Source organism: Mobula birostris, chromosome 3 (assembly GCF_030028105.1).
Source record: "Mobula birostris isolate sMobBir1 chromosome 3, sMobBir1.hap1, whole genome shotgun sequence".
Taxonomy (NCBI): domain Eukaryota; kingdom Metazoa; phylum Chordata; class Chondrichthyes; order Myliobatiformes; family Myliobatidae; genus Mobula; species Mobula birostris.
Genome location: NC_092372.1, coordinates 125,476,995 through 125,485,799, shown reverse-complemented (window position 1 = coordinate 125,485,799; position 8,805 = coordinate 125,476,995). Strand labels below are relative to the sequence as shown.

The 8,805-nt window shown below is 44.2% G+C and overlaps 1 protein-coding gene across 2 annotated transcripts in view; it reads right to left on the bottom strand.

The window, feature by feature from the left end:
* apobec2a (apolipoprotein B mRNA editing enzyme, catalytic polypeptide-like 2a) overlaps window positions 1-8,805 on the bottom strand; it is a 31,878-nt gene that overhangs the window by 5,169 nt on the left and 17,904 nt on the right. Inside the window, exon 3 of one of the 2 annotated variants that reach the window (XR_011885402.1) lies at window positions 5,434-5,488. The exons of the other annotated variant lie outside the window; for it this stretch is intronic. The gene's annotated coding sequence lies outside the window, so the exon portion shown is untranslated. The remainder of the gene's footprint in view (window positions 1-5,433; window positions 5,489-8,805) is intronic. 2 annotated transcript variants of the gene reach the window in all.

Genomic DNA, 8,805 nt, shown 5'->3' with positions numbered 1-8,805 from the left:
GCAAGAGCATATATCATAGAGTCAGAGAAAAGTACAGTGCAGAAACAGGCCCGTTTGTGCCGAACCATTTAAACTGCCTGCTCCCATCGACCTACACCAGGCCCCTAGCCCTCCATACCCCTACAAACCATGTATCTTATCCAAACTTCTCTCAAATGTTGAAATAGAGTTGGCAGCTCATTTCACACTCCCAAGACCCTCTGAGTGAAGTAGTTTCCCCTTAAAATTTTCACCTTTCCCTCTTAACCTATCACCTCTAGTTGTATTCTCACCCAACCTCAGTGGAAAAAGCCTGCTTGCATTTGTCATCAGCAAATTGCACTTAACCTGTTACTAAATATGTTAATAGTTGAGACCATAATAAAGATTCCCCCAAAGACATGACTGGTTGCATTCTTCCAGATAATCTTCAGTCTTCTCTTAAGTCAATAATTCACCCTCAGTCCTGTGGGGTTTGTTGTAATGGTTGCTGTGAGCAATTTTAACAAATGATCTTCCCGAAATCCATACAAGTACCAACTGTAGATGCTCCTATGTAATTTATTCACATCTTTAAAACCAAAATTAAGTTCTCTTGTCATTGCTAATCCTTTATAAGTCTATATTATTATTCTCTCTTTCGATAGGGGTTTCCAAACTTTTTTATGTCATGGAGCCTTACCATTAACCAAGGGGTCCGTGGTCCCCAGGCTGGGAACCCCTGGTTTAAATAAAGTTCAGCAAAACAGGAACAAGATGGTTGGCACTGGACAAGTAGGTGATCTCAGTCAAGTGGCAGAGTCCTTGTTGGAAGATTGGTGTTTACAGATAGTGGGAGCGGGTAGGATCAAGCCAGTTTTCGCATTAAGCTCAATTTTTACCAAAATTGTTGTGAATACTATTGAAAGTGTTGAGGAGATTCTAAATATTTGGTTGCATTCAAAATATGCAGCAGGAAAACTAGATGCCTTTCAAGACATGGCAAACATTAAATGCTGGTGAAAGTGAGCTCACCGGCTTTAGCAAATACATTTTAATGAGTGAATGTAAGCAAATTTCAAAAAGAACTTCTATATTTCAAGAATGAAAACATACATAAAATAATTAACAGCTGATTATTTGAGGAAAACATATGGTATATTCAAAGTGCAGTTGAACATAGAGGGAGAGTCTTACAAGGTCAAATTCATGGACTTTCACTAGCTGGCCTGATATAATAATTTAGAATCGTTATTCATAAAGTTTTCATATGGGGGGAGATGTTTGGGCTGTAAACTCACCATGCCAATATTTTCTGTTTGTACAACTTACCTAGCGTGAAACTATAGCACCAAAGACATTTTTTTTGTCAGAATTTCAAGAGTTGTCACAGCTGCTCAATTGGTTAGTGCATTTTTTAAAAGTATTTTTGTGAAATATGGCCACTGTGTAATATTCAGTAACTTTTTAGAGAGTACTCCAGTGGCTGTGCCCCTTAACAACAGGTACTCCTGTTTGAGTACTGTTGGGGGGGAAAGCTTACCCAGGGGAAGTGACAGTGGCCGTGCCTCCGGCACAGAGTCCAGCCGTGTAGCTCAGAAGGGTAGGGCAAGGAAGAGGAGGGCAGTTGTGATAGGGGACTCAATAGTAAGGGGGTCAGATAGACGATTCTGTGGACGCAGTCCAGAGACCCGGATGGTAGTTTGCCTCCCTGGTGCCAGGGTCCGGGATATTTCTGATCATGTTCAAGATATCCTGAAGTGGGAGAGTGAGGAGCCAGAGGTCGTGGTACATACAGGTACCAATGACATAGGTAGGAAAAGGGAAGAGGTCCTGAAAGGAGAATATAGGGAGCTAGGAAGGGAGTTGAGAAAAAGGACCGCAAAGGTAGTAATCTCGGGATTACTGCCTGTGCCACGCGACAGTGAGAGTAGGAATGCAATGAGGTGGAGGATAAATGCGTGGCTGAGGGATTGGAGCAGGGGGCAGGGATTCAAGTTTTTGGATCATTGGGACCTCTTTTGGCGCAGGCGTGACCTGTACAAAAAGGACGGGTTACACTTGAATCCTAGGGGGACCAATATCCTGGCAGGGAGATTAGTGGGGGCTACTGAGGTGACTTTAAACTAGAATGGTTGGGGGGTGGGAATCAAATTAAAGAGGCTAGGCGTGAGGAGGTTAGTTCACAACAGGGGGATGGGAACCAGTGCAGAGAGACAGAGGGGTGTAAAGTGAGGGTAGAAGCAAAAAGTAGTAAGTAGAAAAGTAAAAGTGGCAGACTGACAAATCCAGGGCAAGCATTAAAAAGGGCCACTTTTCAACATAATTGTATAAGGGCTAAGAGAGTTGTAAAAGAGCACCTGAAGGCTTTGTGTGTCAATGCAAGGAGCGTTCGTAACAAGGTGGATGAATTCAAAGTGCAGATTGTTATTAATGATTATGATATAGTTGGGATCACAGAGACATGGCTCCAGGGTGACCAAGGATGGGAGCTCAACGTTCAGGGATATTCAATATTCAGGAGGGATAGACATGAAAGAAAAGGAGGTGGGGTGGTGTTGCTGGTTAAAGATGAGATTAATGCAATAGAAAGGAAGGACATAAGCTGGGAAGATGTGGAATCGATATGGGTAGAGCTGCATAACACTAGGGGGCAGAAAACGCTGGTGGGAGTTGTGTACAGGCCACCTAACAGTAGTAGTGAGGTCAGAGATGGTATTAAACAGGAAATTAGAAATGTGTGCAATAAAGGAACAGCAGTTAAAATGGGTGACTTCAATCTACATGTAGATTGGGTGAACCAAATTGGTAAAGGTGCTGAGGAAGAGGATTTCTTGGAATGTATGCGGGATGGTTTTTTGAACCAACATGTCGAGGAACCAACTAGAGAGCAGGCTATTCTAGACTGGGTTTTGAGTAATGAGGAAGGGTTAATTAGCAATCTTGTCGTGAGAGGCCCCTTGGGTAGGAGTGACCATAATATGGTGGAATTCTTCATTAAGATGGAGAGTGACATAGTTAATTCAGAAACAAAGGTTCTGAACTTAAAGAGGGGTAACTTTGAAGGTATGAGTCGTGAATTAGCTAAGATAGACTGGCAAATGACATTTAAAGGATTGACGGTGGATATGCAATGGCAAGCATTTAAAGGTTGCATGGATGAACTACAACAATTGTTCATCCCAGTTTGGCAAAAGAATAAATCAAGGAAGGTAGTGCACCCGTGGCTGACAAGAGAAATTAAGGATAGTATCAATTCCAAAGAAGAAGCATACATATTAGCCAGAAAAAGTGGCTCACCTGAGGACTGGGAGAAATTCTGAGTTCAGCAGAGGAGGACAAAGGGCTTAATTAGGAAGGGGAAAAAAGATTATGAGAGAAAACTGGCAGGGAACATAAAAACTGACTGTAAAAGCTTTTATAGATATGTAAAAAGGAAAAGACTGGTAAGGACAAATGTAGGTCCCCTACAGACAGAAACAGGTGAATTGATTATGGGGAGCAAGGACATGGCAGACCAATTGAATAATTACTTTGGTTCTGTCTTCACTAAGGAGGACATACATAATCTTCCAGAAATAGTAGGGGACAGAGGGTCCAGTGAGATGGAGGAACTGAGCGAAATACATGTAGTAGGGAAGTGATGTTAGGTAAATTGAAGGAATTAAAGGCAGATAAATCCCCAGGGCCAGATGGTCTGCATCCCAGAGTGCTTAAGGAAGTAGCCTAAGAAATAGTGGATGCATTAGTGATAATTTTTCAAAACTCGTTAGATTCTGGACTAGTTCCTGAGGATTGGAGGGTGGCTAATGTAACCCCACTTTTTAAAAAAGGAGAGAGAGAGAAACTGGGGCATTATAGACCGGTTAGCCTAACGTCGGTGGTGGGGAAACTGCTGGAGTCAGTTATCAAAGATGTGATAACAGTACATTTGGAAAGCGATGAAATCATCGGACAAAGTCAGCATGGATTTGTTAAAGGAAAATCATGTCTGACGAATCTCATAGAATTTTTTGAGGATGTAACTAGTAGAGTGGATAGGGGAGAGCCAGTGGATGTGGTATATTTGGATTTTCAAAAGGATTTTGACAAGGTCCCACACAGGAGATTAGTGTGCAAACTTAAAGCACACGGTATTGGGGTTAAGGTATTGATGTGGATAGAGAATTGGTTAGCAGACAGGAAGCAAAGAGTGGGAATAAACGGGACCTTTTCAGAATGGCGGGCAGTGACTAGTGGGGTACTGCAAGGCTCAGTGCTGGGACCTCAGTTGTTTACAATATATATTAATGACTTGGATGAGGGAATTAAATGCAGCATCTCCAAGACTTCAGATGACACAAAGCTGGGTGGCAGTGTTAGCTGTGAGAAGGATGCTGAGAGGATGCAGGGTGACTTGGATAGGTTAGGTGAGTGGGAAAATTCATGGCAGATGCAATTTAATGTGGATAAATGTGAAGTTATCCACTTTGGTGGCAAAAATAGGAAAACAGATTATTATCTGAATGGTGGCCGATTAGGAAAAGGGGAGGTGCAACGAGACCTGGGTGTCATTATACACCAGTCATTGAAAGTGGGCATGCAGGTACAGCAGGCGGTGAAAAAGGCGAATGGTATGCTGGCATTTATAGCAAGAGGATTCGAGTACAGGAGCAGGGAGGTACTACTGCAGTTGTACAAGGCCTTGGTGAGACCACACCTGGAGTATTGTGTGCAGTTTTGGTCTCCTAATCTGAGGAAAGACATCCTTGCCTTAAAGGGAGTACAAAGAAGGTTAACCAGATTGATTCCTGGGATGGCAGGACTTTCATATGAAGAAAGACTGGATGAACTAGGCTTGTACTCGTTGGAATTTAGAAGATTGAGGGGGGATGTGATTGAAACGTATAAAATCCTAAAGGGATTGGACAGGCTAGATGCAGGAAGATTGTTCCCGATGTTGGGGAAGTCCAAAACGAGGGGTCACAGTTTGAGGGTAAAGGGGAAGCCTTTTAGGACCGAGGTTAGGAAAAACTTCTTCACACAGAGAGTGGTGAATCTGTGGAATTCTCTGCCACAGGAAACAGTTGAGGCCAGTTCATTGGCTATATTTAAGAGGGAGTTAGATATGGCCCTTGTGGCTACGGGGATCAGGGGGTATGGAGGGAAGGCTGGGGCGGTGTTCTGAGTTGGATGATCAGCCATGATCATAATAAATGGTGGTGCAGGCTCGAAGGGCCGGATGGCCTACTCTTGCACCTATTTTCTATGTTTCTATGTTTCTATATTTATGTCAGCAGAAGAACTGCTTTCTCCTAGTTCCCGCCCATATAAGTATTGAGCACCCACCTCACTGAGCAGAGTATCAGGACGCTCTTCTCAATATAGTTATGAACATCTCTGATGCTGTTATTAAATTATAATATCCCTGCAAAATTATGCACACTGGGGGGTGTCAGCCTGTTAGAAAAAAAAATCATACTTAAGTTAACGTACTTTAATGTTCTTTAGTCTGCTCGCCGATGGTGCCTTTAATCCATCACATTTACACCTGTAATATAAATGCATACGTCACTACTGCACCCTGCATATGCAGCTCAAAGCCGTTTTGAACCTGAGCAGGACAAATCTGTAAAAGGTTTAAAAAGGGGAAATTTCAACGGTTCTTGTTTCAGTCGAAGCAAGTAGCTGAAGAAGTGAGCGGAAGGATTCGGGTCGAAAAAGTCATTTTTTTTAAACACTGCTCGGGGAGAAGGGTCTGCACTGCGCAGGCGCGTGACGTAGCGCACAAAGGTTTAAAAAGCAGACCACCATATACAGCGGCCATCGTTGTAGCGGCCATCGTCGGAGTGGACTGAGTCAGAGTGGGACGGCTTTGGCTCAACAGGCTTCAGCGAGAACAGGCAGCGGCCAGGGTAGGTTCCGGTAAGTTTTTTGTTCAGATTGTCTAGTGCAGAGAGAATGCCAGGCAGGATGTTGGAATGCTCCTCTTGCAGGATGTGGGAAGTCAGGGAGCCCTCCGGTGTCCCTGACAACGAGACCTGCAGGAAGTGCATCCAGCTGCAGCTCCTGACAAACCGCGTTAGGGAACTGGAGCTGGAGCTGGATGACCTGCGGATCATTCGGGAGAATGAGGAGATTATAGATCGTAGCTACAGGGAGGTAGTTACGCCAAAGGAGCAGAGGACAGGAAATTGGGTCACTGTCAGGCGAGGGAAGAGGAAAGGGCAGGCGGAGCAGGGTTCCCCTGTGGCAATTCCCCTCAACAACAAGTATACCGCATTGGATACTGTTGGGGGGGGATGACTTACCTGGGACTAGCTGCAGTAGCCGGATCTCTGGCACTGGGTCTGGCTCTGCAGTGCAGAAGGGAAGGGGGAAAAAGAGGAGAGCGGTAGTGATAGGGGACTCGATAGTTAGAGGTGCAGATAGGAGGTTCTGTGGTCCTGACAGAGAATCCAGGATGGTTTGTTGCCTCCCAGGTGCCAGGGTCAAGGATGTCTCTGATCGATTGCATGACATTCTGAAGTGGGAGGGTGATCAGCCAGATGTCGGGGTGCACATCGGTACCAATGACATAGCAAGGAAGAGTGAGGAGGTCCTGGAGAGTGAGTATAGAGAGCTTGGTAGGAAGTTGAAAAGCAGGACCTCGAGGGTGGTAATCTCAGGATTGCTACCTGTGCTAGGTGCCAGTGAGGGTAGGAATAGGATGCTCTGGAGGAGGAACAAGTGGCTGAGGAACTGGTGTAGGGGGCAGGGTTTCAGATTTCAGGATCATTGGGACCTCTTCTGGGGCAGGTGGGACCTGTACAAGAGAGACGGGTTGCACTTGAACCACAGGGGGACCAATATCCTTTCAGGGAGGTTTGTTAGTGCTATTGGGGAGGCTTTAAACTAAATTTGCAGGGGGATGGGAACCAGAGTGCCAGAGCTGACAGTGTGGCTGGGGTGGAAATAAATGATATTGAAAGTTTAAGCAAATCCGCTGTTAGAAAGGTTGTGAGTGGTGGTAAAAATCTTCTGAGGTGTGTATATTTCAATGCTAGGAGTATTGCGGGGAAGGCAGATGAGTTGAGGGCGTGGATTGACACGTGGAATTGTGATGTTGTAGCAATTAGTGAAACTTGGCTACAGGAGGGGCAGAACTGGTAGCTTAATATTCCAGGGTTCCAATGTTTCAGATGTGATCGAGGCAGAGGAATGAAAGGTGGAGGAGTAGCATCGCTTGTTAGGGAAAATATTACAGCAGTGCTTAGACAAGACAGATTAGAGGGCTTGTCTACTGAGTCCTTATGTGTGGAGCTGAGAAACAGGAAAGGTATGGCCACATTAGTGGGATTGTATTACAGACCACCCAATAGTCGACGAGACTTAGAAGAGCAAATCTACAGAGAGATAGCAGGCAACTGCAGGAAACATAAACTTGTGGTGGTAGGGGATTTTAATTTTCCATACATTGATTGGGACTCCCATACTGTTAGGAGTCTAGATGGTTTAGAGTTTGTAAAATGTGTTCAGGAAAGTTTTCTAAATCAGTATATAGAGGGACCAACTAGAGGTGATGCAATATTGAATCTCCTGTTAGGAAACAAATTAGGGCAAGTGACAGAAGTCTGTGTAGGGGAGCACTTTGGTTCCAGTGATCATAACACCATTGGTTTCAATTTGATCATGGACAAGGATAGATCTGGTCCTAGGGTTGAGGTTCTGAACTGGAAGAAGGCCAAATTTGAAAAAATGAGAAAGGATCTAAAAAGCGTGGATTGGGACAGGTTGTTCTCCGGCAAAGATGTCATTGGTAGGTGGGAAGCCTTCAAAGGGGAAATTTTGAGAGTACAGAGTTTGTATGTTCCTGTCAGGATTAAAGGCAAATTGAATAGGAATAAGGAACCTTGGTTCTCAAGGGATATTGCAACTCTGATAAAGAAGAAGAGGGAGTTCTATGAAATGTATAGGAAACAGGGGGTAAATCAGGTGCTTGAGTATAAGAAGTGCAAGAAAATACTTAAGAAAGAAATCAGGAGGGCAAAAAGAAGACATGAGGTTGCCTTGGCAGTCAAAGTACAGGATAATCCAAAGAGCTTTTACAAGTATATTAAGAGCAAAAGGATTGTAAGGGATAAAATTGGTCCTCTTGAAGATCAGAGTGGTCAACTTTGTGCGGAACCAAAGGAAATGGGGGAGATCTTAAATAGGTTTTTTGCGTCTGTACTTACTAAGGAAGCCGGCATGAAATCTATGGAATTGAGGGAATCAAGTAGTGAGACCATGGAAACTGTACAGTTTGAAAAGGAGGAGGTGCTTGCTGTCTTGAGGAAAATTAAAGTGGATAAATCCCCGGGACCTGACAGAGTGTTCCCTCGGACCTTGAAGGAGACTAGTGTTTAAATTGCAGGGGCCCTGGTAGAAATATTTAAAATGTTACTGTCTACGGGTGAAGTGCCGGAGGATTGGAGAGTGGCTCATGTTGTTCCGTTGTTTAAAAAAGGATCAAAAATTAATCCGGGAAATTATAGGCCGGTGAGTTTAACATCAGTAGTAGGTAAGTTATTGGAGGGAGTACTAAGAGACAGAATCTACAAGCATTTGGATAGACAGGGGCTTATTAGAGAGAGTCAACATGGCTTTGTGCGTGGTAGGTCATGTTTGACCAATCTGTTGGAGTTTTTCGAGGAGGTTACCAGGAAAGTGGATGAAGGGAAGGCAGTGGATATTGTCTACATGGACTTCAGTAAGGCCTTTGACAAGGTCCCGCATGGGAGGTTAGTAGGAAAATTCAGTCACTAGGTATACATGGAGAGGTGGTAATTTGGATTAGACATTGGCTCAATGGAAGAAGCCAGAGAGTGGTGGTAGAGAATTGCTTCT